Raw genomic sequence first — 19,287 nt, forward strand, 5'->3', positions numbered from 1 at the left:
AAAGACATTGGGTGGCTGAATAAATAAGAAATCATGATCCTTATATGCCGCCTACAAGAGACTCATTTCAGATTGAAAAACACACAGAGACTGAAAGTAAAGGGATGGAAAAAGATATTTCATGAAAATGAAAACAAACAAATTAAAAGGTGTGGTGGTAGTACTTATACCAGAGAAAGTAGACTTTAAAACAAAGGCTATAACAAGAGACAAAGAAGGACCCAGTAATCCCACTTGTGGGTATTTTTCTGAATATATCCAAAACATTAATTCGAAAGGACATGTGCATTCATATGTTCATTGCAGCATTATTTACAATAGCTAAGATAGAGGCAACCTGGATGTACATCAATGGATGAATGATAAAGAGTTTTTTGGTGTGTGTGTGTGTGTGTGTGTGTGTGTGTGTGTGTGTGTGTGTGTGTGTATACTCTTATATATATATGATGGAATAGTACTCATTCATAAAAAGGAAGGAAATCCTGCAATTTACAACAACATAAATGGACATAGAGGTTATTGTGTTGAGTGGAGTAGGTCAGACAGAGAACAACAAATGCCATACCATCTCACTTATATGTAGAATATAAAGAACAAAATAATACAACTAAGAAAACAGAAACAAACTCGTAGATACTGAGAACATTTTGATGGTTGACATATGGGTGGGGAGTTTGGGTTGGGGGAAAAGGGAAATGGATTATGAAGTACTAGTTGGTAGTTAGAAAATAGTCATGGGTATGTAGAGTATAGCATGGGGAACATAGTAGTATCGAAATAACTATGTATGGTGTCAGATAGGTACTGGATTTGTCAGGGTGACCAATTCATAAGTTATATAATTGTCTAATCAAATTGTTGTACACCTGAAATTGATATAATATTGTATGTCAACTCTATTTTATAGATTAAAAAGCATTCAAATCAGAAAGAATGAAGTATACTTGTCTTCATTTGCATATGATATAATCTTATATGTAGAAAATCCTACAAATAATATCAATCATTTAAATAGATCAACATATATAGTAAAGTTGCAAAATATAAATCAACATACAGAAATTAATTATGCTTCTATATACTAACAATAAAACATGTGCAAAAAAACTTAAAGAAAACAGGAAAAAATGGTGTAGATAATAGAGGCTTTGTTCATCCCTCTTATGACCAAATCAAAATTGTGACAAAAACATGGAGCAAACATCAAGTCACCAGGGATCTACATGAACAGAAGCACTACAACTAGAAAGAGAAATAATTAGTCAACCTGCAATGGTAGAAGGTAGGAAGGGACGAAGATTAGAAGCCGCCTAGTCCTGAGCAGCTGAGTAGAACAGAGGCAATGCCAGCAGCACCTGGCAGCTGCAGACACATCTTAAAGGGGTCGTGTCTGCAAGCAGACTTTCCCAGTGATGGACCTGCTTGCTTTGAGTACCTGCTCCAGGTCAACTGCTGGGGGGCACCAGGGACTTACAGGAGAACACTGAATTGTCAGAGTGAGGGCCAGAGGTGAAGATCTCTCCCAGGCAGAAGTGTCGGTGGTACCCATTGTTCTTCAGTTGAGCCTTCCCCCTTTCAAGTGTGCGGACTCAGCATCACCATAGCTGAGACATCATCAAACTGGAAAACATAAGTGGATCTGCCCAGAGGATTTCCTGAAATTTGACCTCCCTCAACTCACGGTCCCACCCAAGCCACATTTAGGTGTGTCCTCAGCGAGTCCGGTGCATCTTGCTGAGCAGTGCCAAGACTCACACTGGTGGCAGCTGGCCTTGGCATCTGGCAAGGTCTCTTGAGCAACTATAAGCACAGCATTTGTGGATTGCTTGCTGAATGTTAACTGGTGGCCCTGGAGGGGAACAGGCTGGGTTTAAACTTGGCCTGCAGCTGAACCCCTCTCAGGACTGTGCCACTGGGCACCTACTACACAAAGCCGCTCTAATAAGACTGGAAGACTTAGGAGCTTTGCTTAGTACATAGAAACAGACACAGAAAGGCAACCAAAATGGGAGGATAAAAAAGCAGAAACCATATGAGAGAACAGAACAGATTTCCAGGAAGAATGGAGTCAAGCAATCTAACAGATGCAGAGTTCAAAACACTAGTTATAAAGATACTCAATGATCTTGGAAGTGTAGATGAATTCAGTGAGAACTTTAACAAAGAGATAAAAAACATAAAAACGGAAATGGAAATTATAAAAGGGAACCGGTCAGAAATGAAAAACACATTATCTGAGATGAAAAGTATATTAGAGGGAATCAACATAGTGGATGAAGAAGAGGGTTGAACAACCAATATAGAGGATGTGGAAGCCAAGGACACTCAATCAGAATGGCAAGAAAAAGGAAGCCAAGACTATAATAATAATTTAAGGAGGCTATAGGACACAATTTAGTATAAAAAGATCTATGTCATAGGGGTACCTAAAGGAAAACAAGTCATTGAAGAGCTATTTGAAGAAATAATGATGGAAAACTTCCCTCACCTATAAAATACTTTATCCAGCAAAGCTATTATTTAGAGTTGAAGGACAGATAAAGAGCTTCCCAGACAAAAATAAGCTAAAGGAATTTATCAACATCAAGCTAGTATTACAAGAAAAGTTAGAGGGACTTCTTTAAGAAGAAAAGGCAAAAGAAAAAAAGATTAAAAATATGAAATATAAAATGGCAATAACTACATATCTAGCAACAATTACTTTTTATGTAAAAGGATTAAATGTGTCAATCAAAAGATAGGGTAGCTGAATGGATAAGAAAACAAGACCTTTACATATGCTGTCTACAAGAGACTAACTTCAAATTGAAAGACATACACAGACTGAAAGTAAAGGGATGAAAAAATATGTTTTATGAAAATGGAAACAAAAAAAGCTGCATTAGCAATACCTGTACCAGACAAAATAGACTTTAAAACAAATGATATAACAAGAAACAAAGAAGGAACCAGTTATCCCACTTCTGGGTGTTTAGCTGAAGAAACCTAAAACACTGCTTTGAAAGGACATGTGAATCTATATGTTCACTGCAGCATTATTTACAGCAGCCAAGATACAGAGGAAACCCAGATGTCCATCAATGGTTGAATGGATAAAGAAGAGGTGATGCATATATACCATGGAATATTACTCAGCCATAAAAGAGATTGAAATCTTGCCATCACAACAATATGGGTGAATGTAGAAGGTATTTGTGCTGAGTGGAGTAAGTCAGACAGAGAAAGACAAATGTTGCATGTGGAATCTAGAGAACAGGATAAACAAACAAACAGAAACAAGCTCATAGATTCAGAGAACATTTTGATGGTCAGATTGGGATGTGGGGAGATGAGTGAAGGGAGAGGAGATAAAGAGGTACAAGTTGGTAATTACAAAATTGTCATGGGAATGTAGAGTATAGCATAGGCAATATAGTCAGTAGTATTGTAATAACTATGTATGGTGTCAGATGGGTACTATATTTATAGGGGTGATCACTTCATAAGTTATATAAATGTCTGATCACTGTGTTGTACACCTGAAACTTGTATATTATATGTCAACTATAATTGGAAAAAATATAAAAATTTTAAAAATGTTGAAATAAGTGTATATAACTATCTTACTGGTGAAATGGGGTAAATATGCTAACCTAAGTGACTAGAAATGAATGGAAGCTGTAACACTAAAGGTAAATGTAACTGCATATAAGCCCTATAACAATTGTTTATGAATATGTGAAGAAATTGAAACCCTCATAAATTTCTGAGGGGGATATAAAATGGTATAGCCAATTTAGAAAAATGGTTTAGTAGTTCCTCAAAATATTAAACATAAAGTTACAGTATGATCCAGCAATTCTACTGCTAAGTATATATCCAAAATAATTGAAAACATATGTTCATACCATAATTAGTGCACAAAGACAAAAATGTAAACAACCAAAATGTCTTAGTTAATGAATGACAAAATAATTGTGATACACCCATACATTTTAATTTTGTGGCAAGAAATGGAATCAAGTACTGATACATGCTACAACATGAATGAAACTTAAAAATGTTATGCTAAGTGAAAGAAGTCAGACACAAAGAGTCACATATTGTATGATTCCACTTATATGAAATGTCCAAAATATGTAAATCCAGATAGAAAGTGAATTAGTGATTGCCAGCAGTTGAAGAAATTTTAAAATTGGCATATAATGATTTACTTCTGAGGTGATGAAAATATTGTAAAATTGATGGTTTAAAAAATCTATGAATATACTAAAAACCATTGAAATGTACACTTTAAAAGGGTCAATTTTATGGTGTGAATTGTATCTAAAGAAAGCTGTTATAACGAAAGAATGCTTATAAATGGCATCATACTAGGTTGTAACCTTTGAGACTGTACATATAAAAACAAATGTGCTTGCTTTTTACAATATAAACTATGGATTATTGCTGGGAGTAATTGAAAAAAATATTTAAATATATGAGAAGATATACCAGGCTTATGTGTCAGAAGACATAATTTTAAAGTGTCAGTTCTGCAATTGATCTTTATTTTCGATAAAATAGTAACAAAACTGAAACTTAGTTGTAGAAAATGATGAGCTAAGTATAAAATTAATGTTGAAATTTATAGTGCCAAGAATAGAAAAAGGAAGATGCCTAATTAAAATTCCTAGCCTATTCTAATGCAGATATTGCCTTTGAATGCTTTTCTGGAAAAATCTGGACTGACTTGCCTTGCCTTGCCAGAGTGAGGCCAGTCAGGTTGGCTAGCCAAGATTCCCTTCAATAAGAGACACATGGATGTCTTGACTGGTGAAGTTTGGGACCCCATTTGGCAGCACATACAAATGGAGTCTGACTATCATCAGAGGGTATAGATACCTACTACCTCTGGAGGCAGCGAAGTATTTGGGTACCACATCCAGCTTCCATTACTTGGAAGCCCCAGCTGCCCAAGGCCAACTGACAGAGTTCATACTGTGCATGTGAAGGCACCCATAATTCAGACTCGAATGGCCAGAAATAAGAGGCAGTTGTCGAGAGGCTGGGGGTTCCAGGTGCTGTTCTTGGGGGTATAAGGTAGATGCCTAATTAAAAGCCCTAACCTATTCAAATGCAAAAAAATTTCCCGAATCCTGAGCTAAATAAAGCTGGACATCTTGATTGGCCAGGGAGGGGCTGGTCTGGATAACTGGCCTAAATTCACCTCAGTTAATGACACCTGGACATTTTGACTGCTGGCGAAACCATGGCATGCCAGGCAGAATGTCTAAATGGTGACTGACTATTATCAGATTATGGAAGTCTCCCTCCACCTTTGGAGACAGTGTGAGTGGTTAAGGACCACTTCAAGATCCCCTGGTCTTAAGGACACCAGCTACAGTTCCTCCCAGAAAAGATACCTGGACATCTTGACTGTTGGAGTAACTTGGGACCCCACTGGGTAGCAAGTCAAATGGACACTATCATGAGGAGAGGATGGAGGCTGTGAGGATGGTTGGGGACCAAATCCAATGCCCTTTGCCTGGAGAGCCCCAGCCGTTTGTGGCCAACTGGTAAGGTGCATACTATGCATGTGTGGGACACCAGAAATAAAGCTCACCAAATTTAGAAGCAACAAAAAGGTATCCAGAGTTTCTGGGGGTCCCAGACACTGGCTTTTGGAGGTACAAAACAAGTACTCAATTAAAAGCTTTAACCAACTTGAATTTGCATATTCATATTCCCCTTGAAGTTTGAGTAGAAAAAAGTGAATTGCCTTGCCTTGCTAGGGCAGGGCTCATTGGGCTGGCCAACCACAGTTTCTTTTAATAAAAGATACCTGGACACCTTAACTGATGGAGAGGCTTGGGACCAACTGGGCAACATGTCAAAATGGGGACTGACTATTGCCAGATGAGAGTGGTTCCTCCACCTCTGGAGGCTTTACAGGTGGTTGGAGAATGCCTCCAACCACCTTGGCCTGAAGAGCCAAGGCTGCCCTAGGCTGGCTTATGGGATGTGTGCTATGCAAGTGTGGGCCTCCACAGGTCAGGCTAACAGAAACCAGGAACAAGAGTCAAGTGAGGGGAGAGGCCAAAGTTCCCAGATGCTATCTCTTAGGGTACAAGGCAGATGTGTAATTAAAAGCCTTAACCTACTTAAATGTGCATATTTCTCCTGAAGGCTGAACTGGAAAAAGCTTGATTTCCTTGTTTTGCAAGAGTAAGGCCAATGGACTAACCAGTCCCAGTACCACTCAATAATAGGCACGTGGATGTCTTGACTCCTAGAGAAGCCTGGGACTCCACCAGGTAGCATATCAAAATAAGGACTGACTATTCCCAGACAGAGTGGTTTTCATTAATCACTGGAGGCTATAGGAGTGTTTAGGAACTGCTCCCAGCTCCTCTAGCTTTGAGGGTCTAGGCTGCCCTAAGCCAGGTGATGAGGTGTTTTCTGTGCATGCGCAGGCCTCTACAGGTTAGGCTAACCAGGAACAAGAATTAGAGGCAGGTGTAAGGAGACACTGGGGGTCCCAGGTGCTGGCTCTTTGGGTAAAAGGCAGATGCTTAATTAAAAGCCATAAACTTACTGGATTTCATTAACCAATGTTACCATAATAAAAAATACAAAATAAATAGATGATAGATAGATAGATAGATAGATAGATAGATAGATAGATAGATAGATAAATGCCTTAAAATACTTGAATGTGCATATTTCTTCTGAAGTTTTAGTAGGATAAAGCTAAATTTCTTTTCCCTGACAGGGTGGGGCCTGTTCGCCGGTGAACCACAGTTTCTCTCAACAAGAGACACCTGGACATCTTGACTGTTGGAGAAGCATGGAACCCAAATGGACAGCACGCCAAAACAAAGACTATTGCCTGGTACAGGTAGGTTTCCTCCACTTGTGGAGGCTGTAAAGGTGGTTGGAGACTACCTCCAATTCCTTTTCCTTGGAGAGCCCCAGCTTCCCGAGGCTGAGTTGCAGGATTTTTACTGCTCATGTGTGGGCCACCAAAGGTCGGAAAAAACCAAAGACATGAACAAGAGGAAGATGTCATGAGAGGGTGTGAGTCCCAGGTGCTGGCTTTGGGGAACACAAAGCACATACTTAATTGAAAGTACTAACCTACCTAAATACAGACATTTGCCCTGATGACTGAGTTAGAAGACTCTGAACTCTTCGCTTGGCAAGGGAAGGGCCAGTCAGGCTGTCTGGCCCCAGTTCCCCTCATAAAGACACCTGGAGGTCTTGACTGCTGGAGAAGCTTGGGACCTCACTAGGCAGCATACCAAAATGATGACTGATCATTGCTGGGGTGAGCTCCCTCCACCTTTGGAAACTGAGAAGATAGTTTAAGAATGCTCCTAGCTTTTCTTACCTGAATAGCCCTGGCTGGTGAAGGTCCACTGGTGGAGTACTTTGAATACAAATCACTGCAAGATAGACTCACAGAAGACAAGGAACAAGAGGCAGGTATCAGGAGAGACCATGGATCTCAGGCATTAACTCTTAGATACAAAGCAAATGCACAATTAAAAGCTCTACCCTACTCAGATATGCATATTTCCTTTGAAGACTGAGCTGATAAAAGCTAAATATCCTTGTTTTTCCAGGGCAGATGAGCTGGTTGGCTATGGATCCTCTTAATAAGAAATACCTGGACACTTTGACAGTTGGAGAAGCCAAGGACCTCACTGGACAATGTGTCAACATGGTGTAACACAGGCGCTCCAGACCAGGAACCTGCACCTGGGATATTCCAGAAAAACCACTAGAGAGGACAAGAGGGGTGTGACATGCATTTTGTTACTCATGGGACGCTTCAGCAGCAGCTAGTCGGAGCTGCAGGAAAAGGCCCCTGGCTAAAGGCAAGCAATGTTTTATGCACATAAGCAGAGGGAGGGGCAATCTCATTGGCAAAGCATCCGCCTTCTCAGGCAGATGGGAGCAAGATGTGTTACTTGGTTACAGGAACAGTTAACGTCCATGAGAGCAGCAAGAAATATCCTTAGGAGTAAGCACTGCTGAAGGTTTTTTGTGTACTGCCTTCTTTGGCTGCTGGCTGAGAAACCAGCCATCTTCTGAGTATGTGGAGGGGCTATGTTCTGAATTAACGCCACACTCTACCCTGACATAGCTCCTCCACCTCACATTCTTTCTATCAGTCTTTTTGAACAGGGCGTCCCTGGGTGGTAAGGGCATTCATGCATTGCATCTTGATATCACAAATACAGTAAAGGTTGCATCCTAACACTAGCAACAATATACATAAGCCAAACAGTCTCATTACCAGGTAATGGCCCCACGAGCCTGGGGAGGACCACCAAGTGGTGAGGGGGGTCTGCTCCAAGTGCTGCAATATGTGAAGTCTCTCTGGTCAGAGCAGCAAGAGCTTGGGTAAAATTATGGAAGTTGTCAGAGATGTACATGGAACATTCAGTTTGGATAATGACAAAAGTACCCCACTGGGTAGCCGTGAGCATGTCTAATGCCATATGGTTTTGAAACACCACCTTCTTTGTCTTAGATACCTTGCCATTGAGGAGAGAGATGGATTGTCAAGTAGAACTCAAAGCTGTGGCAGCATGATTACCTAGGGCATTAATAGATTCTTGAGTAAGGATGGTACCTGCAGGGAGGACAAACAGAGCCAGGGGGTAAACCACCAATAGGTGTGTTTCACCCAATGTTGAGCCTTGAATGTGTCCAAATTATGGGGTTTGTCAGGCAGAATATCAAGTACTTGTCCAGGAATATAAGGGTATCCACATGTGCATTGGCCAGTCTGATTATAAGGCAGATATGGCAAGCCAAAGGCATTACATGCCCAGAGTGTTCCCAAGGGGATTGGGAAAGTTCTTGTGGTGTGTGAGCCATTTTGCTTACCCCACTTGTCATTAGCGGTCAGCACGGTGGTGTTCTGACAGAGGGTTTTTGGCAACCACCCCATAGAGTGCTCCATAGAATTTCCCGACCAATTCTGTCTTTCAGTACACAGGGGGACAGGCTGGTGGACTTCTATTTGGAGGGCTACCACCCATCCTAGACCATCCCAGACAGAATAGCTCAATCAGGGTTGGTAGCGGTTGACTTGCTTCTGAACCAAGGCATGTACATGTTGTTGAGTGGTGTTGAAAGTTGCATCTGTGTTGTTCCAGTTGTGTAGCTATTCCCAGGTGGAGGCGTTAACTGGGTCTATCCACCAGGGGAGGCCAGCTGATGTTGTTGTCAGAAACTCTGTGCAGACCTAACACGCTGAGTGGTTTCTCACTGCTGCCATCATGCCGGCCCATTGCAGAAAGTTGTTGCCTGCAATAAGACTAAGGGTGACATGACATAAGTTTAAGGGGGTACCAGGAGGGGTAAGTCCTGCCCATCCTGAAGGACACATGTCACCATCCAGTCCTGGGTTAAGAGAGTAACAGTGAGAGGGGTCTGTCCCGGATGAGTGTACCAAGCCCAGTCCCAGCCCATCCCCAAGGCATCCAAGGAAGTTACATGTAGTAGTGACATCTGTATTTGCCAAAGAGAGGCAATGTTCATCTCCTTAATAATGGTTTGTGTACTTGGGTTATGACAAATAAGAATAGGGGCCAAAAGGCAGTGACTTCTGGTTGTAAAGTTAAATCTCTTTCTAGACCCTCTCTACAAGGGACCACCAAGGAGTTCCACGGGAGTCCTATCTATGCTGACCAAGGCCAGTGAAGGGTCGTTTTGTCAGAGGCTATGTTTTGTGGGGCTGGCAAGTGCAGGTTGTATTGTTGGGGGAAAGCCTATATTCAGGGGGAAAGCCTGAATTTTATTTACCACTCCAGGGTGCATGGTAAAGTTCATGGTATGTTGCCTGTGTGTTTCATCTTCCATTGTAACCAGATGGCTGTCTTCCGCAGGTGTTTCCTCCAGCAAATGTATGTGAGCTAGCTCATCCACTTCTGTGTTGACCTCAAAGGTTAGTGTCTATTTATATAATACAATGTGATAGTCTTGTGTTGGCTACAGTCGTAAATGTTTTGTCACATGTCTTTGCCCCAAGGGGCTGTCAGTGATCAGTCTGCCACTGGGGTAGCCACAAATTCAGCCCACGGTACACAGCCCCATTACTAGTGCTGATGGTCAGGAGACCCTGTTCATTAGCTATCACGAACCAAACAGCACATAGTTTGGCCCATTAGCTGCTGTGTTCAGTCCCTTCATCTGTCTATATGCTGTCTGTCACAGACTGGTAAGCAATGGCTCTCCATGTGAGTGGTTGACCCTTGCAGAAACTGTCAGTATACCAAGCATTTTCAGGGATATGGGATTTCCCTTCCTGGATGTTGGATCCTGGCATGTCTGGAACAGTTTCAAAGGTGGCTGGAGCTTGGTAGATTACTGGTCCTAAAACCTGTTGCAGTTCATGACTTAATGGGCTAGTAGAGAGCTTACTGCATTGCAGCAAGTATACACTCCATTCTGCCAAGGTGGACCATTGGGCCACCAAACTTTTCGGCCTTGTGGCCATGTCATGAACCAAAATAGGATAGGTGGTTTTCACTTACATCTTGGCAGGTCCAGTGAATGCCTCAGTGGCCAGGAGAGCTTGGTGCACAGCACGGACTTGTTCAATAAGGCTATACCATCCTTTTGTGCCCTCCCAAAGTTGGCAATAAAAGCCAATATGGATACATGTCTGTCCCTGCTGTTCCCAGAGCCCCCAGGCATAGCCATCTGGGGTGACATATACATCTAATTCGCATGAGTATACAAGGTCAATGATGCCTAGTCCCTGCCACTTGTTTATTGGTTTTAAAGGTCACCTGTTTTTCCTCCTGTCAATCCCAGGTGGTCTCCTTGTGAACTAGACAACAAAGGGTGCATACCAACTGTGCTGTGTGTGGGATTAAAAACTCTCTAATATCCTAAGAGGCCTAATAACTCCTATAGTTGTCTGACAGTGGTGGGTAGGGGGAAAGCCTGAAATTTATTTACCACTGCCGTGGGCATCACCTTTGTCTTACCTGACCAGACCACCCCCAAGAATCTGATAGACAAGCCAGGGCCTTGCAATTTGTTTTCATTGGTGGCCCATCCCTTTTCCTGCAGGTGTGTCACCAAGGCTAGGACAGCCTGCTCTAAGTCTGAAAACGTCAGAGGTTAGCATGATGTCATCGATATGCTGGTACAGTTGTATGGTGGAGGGTTTAGCCCAGCCAGTTAAGTACTCAGCCATAAAACCATTGTAGATGGTGGGGCTATGGAGATACACCATTGGCAGGACAGTGAAGGTCCATTGTCGCCCCTTCCAAGGTAAAGGCAAGTTAATTTTGACTGTGGAGAAAAATGTATTAGCCAAATCTAGAACAAAGTGGTAAGTTCCTAATTTCACACTCAAAGTGTCCATAATAGTGGTGACTTGTTAAGACAACTTGAAACACAGAAAATTAGTTTGATAAAGCACAGAATCCTTGTGTTCTACTCAGAAATTTTTTTTTATAATATCAGTAGCAGTCTAATAGTCCTAAGAAACATTGTCTTATTCAGCAGAGAGAAAAAACAACTCTAATTTTGCATTAGCCTACTCCTATATAAAATTTCTTCTTTCGAGATTTCTCTTCACAGACCTTCCACAACTTTCTTCATCCTGTCAGTTTGCCTCTTCTTACTTTGTCAGCGCTCAGCTGATCGCTGAGCTGTTGTCTCACCCAGTTGGAAAAATGCAAGGGGAGCCGACATGAGAAAAAAATGGCAAACCAAAAAGATCTTTACTGTGGGGGCTGCATGGGCTTATATATGCCAGAGAACAATAGTGGCATTCTGCCACACATGTACAGTACAGCAAGCTGAGTCATTCTTACATAAGCTTGGCTCAGGCACACTACTGCATTTAATGTAATATGCCAGATCTGGGGTCATATCCTTAGCCATGAGCTTAGATCACAGTCAGACTTTGGACTAGCCAGGCCTGGGGCCCACACTTCACCCCTACAGGGTTGCAGTGTGAGATTTGACCCAGAGGGCATTACCTTTGGCACACTATCCACAACAACAATATAGAGAACAACAAAATACTACCAGGCTACAAGCTATAAAGTCTAGGGCGGCTACTATCCACCACCAGGAGGATCCTAAGGAATTCTACCAAGTTGTCATGGGGTCTTCTCCCAGGGCATGGATGGCTTGGACCTCAGCATCCATTTCCTGGAGGGCTGCCTGTGTCTGGTCAGCATGATCAGGAATGTAGTCACAGCATTCTATATGGAGTAGGGCACAGGTGCCACACTGGGCAGCAGTAAGAGGTCGAAGGCCATGCGATTTTGTAGAACTACTTTCTGTACTTGCATAGTTTCATCCATCAAAAGGGTTAGGGCTTGACACGTATTATTCAATGCCTGTGCAGTGTGCTGGGCTAAGGCTTCAACTTGTAATTCTACATCTATGGATTCCATCCTTGAAATGAATAATTTCAGGGGATAGAACCACCGCATCGCCCATTTTTGCCGGTGCCAGTGCTGATATACGGGATCCCAACTATGGGACAATTGGGGCAAGATGGATAATATGTGTCCAGCTAAGTATGGATATCCTCAGATATAACAACCAGTCCAATCAGAGGGCAAGTAGGGCCAGCTGTAATGCCCACAGACCCAGAGATACCCTACAGGTAACCAATTGGTAGGCTTTGTACCGACATAACGTTGCCCATTCCACCAGTTCTAGGAAATATTAGCACGGGTGGTGTTAGCACACATCTTGCAGATAGTCACCCCACGACATGGTTGGGCAAAGATCTTGCTCTATGCAGTGAGGGGCCTGCTTCCACAATTCCATGTTTTCCCACTAGCCATCCCCACCCATTGAAAATAGCATAGCCTATGAGGGTTGGGGAATTGCTGTGGTTGTGGTAGAGTAGCACTTCAGTGGCCTGTTGTCACTGGTCCTATTCGGGTGTGGTGTTTCAGGTATGCAGCCACGTCCAGTTTTCAACCGTAGCCAGAGTAATGTGCCATGACAGTTCCTTGGCTGCTTCCACCAGTAGTTCAGTACATACCGGCATGAGAAACATTGTGGACAGCAGCAAACACTTGAGCCCAGGACATGACACTGTTCCCTGTTGTCAGCCTGGGCTATAGGATAGAGCAGACAAAGAGATTATTAGGGGCAAGTCCACTTGCCCATTTTGAGATAAAAGGGTGGCCAGGAGCAGGTTTGCCCCTGGCCTGTGATACCAAACAGTTTTTCCAAGGGTATTTTTCCAAGGCCAGGGGGTTTCCACTGGAGTTACAGTATAGAGAGGATTGGACCAGAGGCTAAGGACAAAATTCCCTGTTAACAGGGAACCCTCAGCAGTCATTGGGAGTGACATTTGCAAGGGTGTGGGCCAAACACAAATCCAGGGCTCTACCTGCAACCCACTATGTAAGCCCTACCCCCAGGGCTCCATTAGGGCTACCCACAGCTCTTGTGTTACCTGTACAGTCTAAGGCCATGACCAGGTAGCCTGTTTACCTGCTGTCAAAGGTTTTGGGGCTGGTAAGATCAAAGCTTCTTGGTAGGCCTGGAGCAGGAGCTATTTAGCAGTAGTACCTGGGCATACCTTGATAGCCTGAGGCAAGCCCGTTACAACCCTGGTCAAGGGGGATAACCTTGCTTGCCGGGGTTGCTCGTTCAGAAGGCATGTAGCCTGTGGGAGGTTAGTGTACCAATGGCACCAGCCCGGGCTCAGGGTACTCAGTTTATCCTTCAGCAAGCTGTTGAATCATTCTTTCATTCCAGCTGCCTGTGGGTGATAACGTAATTGTTATTGCACTTCATTGGTGCAGGCCCAGGCTTGCACTTCTGGTCCTGTAAAATGAATGCCTGTTACTGTTGATTAATAAAGGCAGGCCACAGGCAGCCATGAGGTGTTCCAACGCGGTCACAATATGTCGTTGATCAGCAGTTCCCATTGGCCATGCAAACCTCAGGCTGGTGGTTGTGTCCATATCTGTGAACACATAGTGGTGTCCCCAGTCTATGGGCAAAGGTCCTATGTAGTCCATTTGCCATTTCTGGAGTGGCTTAGTCCCGTAGGGTATCACTCCCGGGGTACTTTTAACCTGCCGTTTTTTGTTTTTTGTTTTTTTTTCTTTTTCTTTTTTGCATGCTGCTCAGCACACCAGGGGCACTGTGACACAGCAACTTGTACTTATCAAAGATAGCCTCCATTGCTTTGTTGCCTGTTCCATGGTACAAGCCTGCACATGCCCCAGTTTTCGATGGAGCCAGGGGCCAATGTTCACTGGAATCAGTGATACAAGTGTGGAGCGGACTCGTGCCAGTGCATCTGCTGCGTCATTGCCCAATGCCTGTAATGGCTGATGGCCAAGAACATGGTATACGGTCGCCCCTTGTTGGAGGCCCTGCTTCCAGAGGTCTTCCCATAATTCCTGACCTCATAAGGGGCAGTGGCCTATCATCCACTCCTGGGTGGCCCACTGGGGAAGCCAGAGAGTGAGACTTTGATATATGGCCCAACTGTCGGTGCAGACATGCACTGGGCCAGTTTCATTTATGAAGACCAATCACACAGCACGGAGTTTAGCCCATTGGCTAGATTTTCCAGCACCAGTATCATACCAAAAAGTTTCTGTGGATGGCTGCAATGCTATGACAGCCCATGTAGGAGGCTGCCAGTGGCACGAGCCATCTGTGTACCAGGCATCCTCAAGGATGGGAGCCCAAACCTCTATATAGGGACTTGATACGTCTTCCATCTCAGTAGGCTCTGCCAGAAGCTATGCTTGAAATTGCACTGGTCTCAACAGGGAGTGCAGCTGACCTGATGGGGGTTCACAGAGAACTGTGCCCATTGCTCCAGGTATCTCCCCACTTTTTCAGTATAGAGGTCTGTACAAATCATGTATGGGGAATCTTCACCCAAGACTTTAGCCACCCTTCCACCAGGTATGTGGACTGCATGGTTATGGGATTAGGGCCAGTGATGGCCTCACTGGCCAGAAGAGTCACATACATGGCAACCAGTTGCTTCTCAATCAGAGAGTACTATGCTTCCACATCTTTCCACAATTGGTACCAGAGCCTATCGGCACCTTCTGGGAACATTGCTTTCGTTACAAGCCCCACCCAAATCCTGCTTCATTTACCTGCATCATGAGCAGAAATGGGAGGGCTGGATCTACTACGAGTAGAGTTTGAGCTTATGCTACAGCTTGCTTTGTAGCCTTAAAGGCCTCTTCTATCTCGGGAGTCCAATCCCCATGAGGCTCCCCATCGTATTAAATGGTGCAGGGGTCACATCAAGGAGGTCAAATGGGGAGTAAACACTCTCCAAAATCCCAGCAGTCTCAAATAGGTTTGAAGTGGCTTCATAGTTTCAGGTTGGGGATATGCCGGATCTGGGGTCATATCCTTAGCCATGAGCCTGGATCTCAGCCAGACCTTGGGTCAGCCAGGCCTGGGGCTCACATACTCCTTTAGAAATAACCAACGTTAAAACAAACTACTTTCTTTAATCTCCTGTAAAATAAAGTTCTGTGTATTATACCTTCTATTACTAAACATATACATTTCCCTTTCTATTATACGAATGTTTTAACTATTAGAAACCTCAATTTCTAATGGCAGGTAGAAAGTAATCAATTAACAGCCTTTAGATTGACAAATGTATAAATATATTTTGTAACCTCTAGAAGCATTTCATTTGCCCTTGAAAGTCCTATAGAGGCTGGGAAAAGGCGGGGGCAGGGTGAGGCTTGCTCAGACGTTGCTTGCTTTCAAAAGTGCCTTTTTTTTCTCTCTAGTTATCTCAGTCTCAGGCAGTATTGGCTGCATTTATATTTCTGGCCATCCGCAAGACCTTGAAAGTTACTGAGAGTTAGAAAAACCTCGTAAGACTTTTAATGTTGCCAAGTGAAGTCATAAGTAATAGTAAGTTTGTTCAGATTCATTAGTAAATTTGCTAGGATCTTCCAAGAAACTGCTAAAATGTTCTTTGCATACAGCTAAGCATTGTGTAGCACCTGCAGAAGGGGCCAGCCCGCTGCAGCCGCTACTATTGCCGCAGCACCTTCTTTCTGAAAGAACAAAATTCCCCTACTTTCTACTTTCCATGCAATCTGTAAGAGGCCCATAGGCATGCTGGGGCATCTCCCCATTCCCTTGGTGGGTCCCAAGAATCTAAAGAGTTGATCACCTCGAACAGCATGGACCCAGAGGCCCGCCCCAGGATTCCCATTGGCATTGGGCTTCCCTTCGGCAGATTCTCACCTGGGATTCCCATCCCCAACCCCCGGCTGACTCTGGAGTGCCCCTGACAAACTCCCACCAGACATATTCACACCCAAGGTCAACTCAACCAGGGTACTTTCTGGAATATCCTACCAACTATGCCAATTGTAATGCAGGAGCTCCAGACCAGGAACCTGCACCTGGGATATTCTAGAAAAACCACCAGAGAGGACCACAGGGGTGTGACATGCATTTTACTACTCACAGGGCAAGGAAGCTTCAGCAGCAGCCAGTTAGAGCTGCAGGAAAAGGCACTTGGCCAAAGGTAGGCAAAATTTTATGCACACAAGCAGAGGGAGGGGCAATCTCATTGCGTGAGCAGCTGCCTTTTCAGGTGGATGGGAGCAAGATATGCTGCTCGGTTACAGGAGCAGTTAACATCCATGGAAGCAGCAGAAAACATCCTTGGGAATAGGCACTGCCAAAAGCTCTTTGTGTACTGATTTCCCAGGCTGCTGAATGGGTATCCAGCAGTCTTCTGAGTATGTGGAGGGGCTATATTCTGAATTAACCCCACAGTCAGTCACCATTTGAGCATGCTTCCCAAATTTCTCCAGCACTTCAGATATTCAGGTGTCTCTTATTGAGGAGAAACTTGACTGGCCAGCTTGATAGGCCCATTCTTGGCCAGGCAAGGAGTCCAGCTTTTCTCAGCTCAGCTTTCAGGAGGAATATTCGCATTTGAGTGGGTTAAGTTTTTAATTAATCTTCTGTCTTGTACCCAAATTGCCAACACCTGGGACACATATTTTCCCTACACCTGCATTTTGTTCCTTGTCCAGGTTAGCCTGACCTGCAGAGGTTGACACCTGCACAGTACACACTCCATTAGCCAGTATAGGTTATCCTGGGCCCACAAGGCCAAAGGAGTTATCGACAGTCTCCTACAACCTGTACAGTATCCAGAGGTGGATACTGTACAACCCCTGGCAATAGTCAATCCCTTTGTGTAGGGTTAATTCAGATCATAGCTCCTCCACATACTCAGAACACTGCTGGATGCCCGGTGTAGGTCCCAGGCCTGGCTGGTCCCAGATCTGGCTGTGATCCAGGCTCGTGACTAGGAATAGGACCCCGGATTTAGAATATTACATTAGTCTAGTAGGGTGCCTGCATCTAACATATGTAAACATAATTCAGCTTGTTGTATCACGCATGTGTGGCTGAATGACACTATTGTACTCTGATATATGTGGAGCCCATGTGGTCTGCTAGGAAGCAGAAGAAGAGCAGAAGTGTGTTCCCCACAATAGAAGTGTGTTCCCCACAGAAGCATGTTTCCCACAGAAGCATGCTCCCCACAATAAAGTCGGTGCCTGCTGTTTCATTCTGTCAGCCTCTTGTGCATTCTTCCAACTGGGCATCTCACCACTGAAACCATCCCTTCTCAAATCAGCTCGGTGCTGACACCCAGCCAGCAGCCAAAGAAGGCAGTACACAGAGCTTTCGGCAGGTACAGGTTCCTGAACTGGAGCTCCTGTATTACACTGACTATGGCAAGCTCCCTCAATCTCTGGAGGCTGTGAGGGTGTTGGTGACTGCCAACTATCTCCCGTGCTGGAGAGCATTGCCTTCAGAGGTTAATTGATGGTATGTACTATACATGCACTGGCTGCCCTGGGCCAAACTAACCTGGATCAGGAACAAAAAGCAGGTGTCAAGAAAGACTGGGCATTCCAGATGCTGGCTCTTTGGGTACAAGGCAATTGGCCAATTAAAAGCTCTGACCTACTGAAATGTGCATATTGTCCTGACGATTGATCTGGAAAAAGGTGTTTTTTCTTTGTTTGTTTTTGTTTTGCCAGGGCAAGCCTGGAGGGGTGGCTGGCCATGGTTTTCCTATATAAGAGGCACCTGCACATCTTGACTGCTGGAGAAGTCTGGGACCACACTGGGCAGCATGTTAAAATGGAGACTATTTGTGGTTGGGGAAAGGCTCTCTCCACTACTGAAGGTTGTATGGATAGTTAGGAACCTTGCCTAAGTCTCCTGATGGAAGGGCACAGGATTCCAGAGGTCTGCTGATGGAATATGTACTGTGTATGTGCATGCTGTCATGTATCAGGCTAACCAGGATCAGGAATAAGAGGCAGGTGTAGAAGAGGCTGTGGGTCCCAGGCACTGGCTCTTGTAATATAAGGTAGATTCCCAATTGAAAGCCCTAAAGTATTCAAATGTACACATTTTCTTTGATAGCTGAGCTAAAATAAGTGCCTGAAACTCCCTACATCTCCCAACACTTGTCTCTTGTTTTCTGATTCTAGTTAGTCTGACCCAAGGCAACTTGCAAATGCACATTACTCACTCTATTAGGGAAACTTGGGCAACTGGTACTCTCCAGTTAGAAGAGCTAGGGGTGGTCTCCAATCACTCACACAGAATCCAGAGATAGATGAAACCTTACCTAAACCGGGGACTGTCATTCTCCATTTGGACCTACTGCCTGGTGCATCCCAAGCTTCTCCAGCAGTCAAGATTCTCAGGTGACTCTCATTTGTTTGCTTGTTTGTTTACTTATTTGTTTAATTTTATTATATATATTTTTTCTTTAATTAACTAATTAATTAAATATTCTTTAAGGTGACATTGGTTAAGGAAATCCAATGTTTCAGCTGTATACTATAACAATAAGGCATATATATGTTTACACTGTGTGTTCACCTCCCATAGTTAGATATCTTTCTGTCACCACATATTTGACCCCCTTTACCCCATCTACCTCCCCCTTTCCACCACCCCTTACCCTCTGGTAACCACTAGTCTATAATTCATGTCCACGAGTCTCTGTTTGTCCTGTTCGCTTGTAGATTTTAGGTTTATTTATTTTATTTTATTTTTCTATTTAAACATAAAATTTATTTTAGTAGACATTAGATAATTTAGATTAGATTTTTTATCACTTTTATTGGGATAATATTGGTTAATACAATTATATAATATTCAGATATACAATAGCATTTGTACATCTGTATATTCTATTGTGTGTTTACCACCCAAAGTCCAGTTTCCTTCAGCTACCATATATATGATCCCCTTTACCAACTTCAC

The sequence above is a fragment of the Pteropus medius genome, unplaced genomic scaffold (genome assembly GCF_902729225.1).
Source record: "Pteropus medius unplaced genomic scaffold, Ma_sr-lr_union100, whole genome shotgun sequence".
NCBI lineage: Eukaryota > Metazoa > Chordata > Mammalia > Chiroptera > Pteropodidae > Pteropus > Pteropus medius.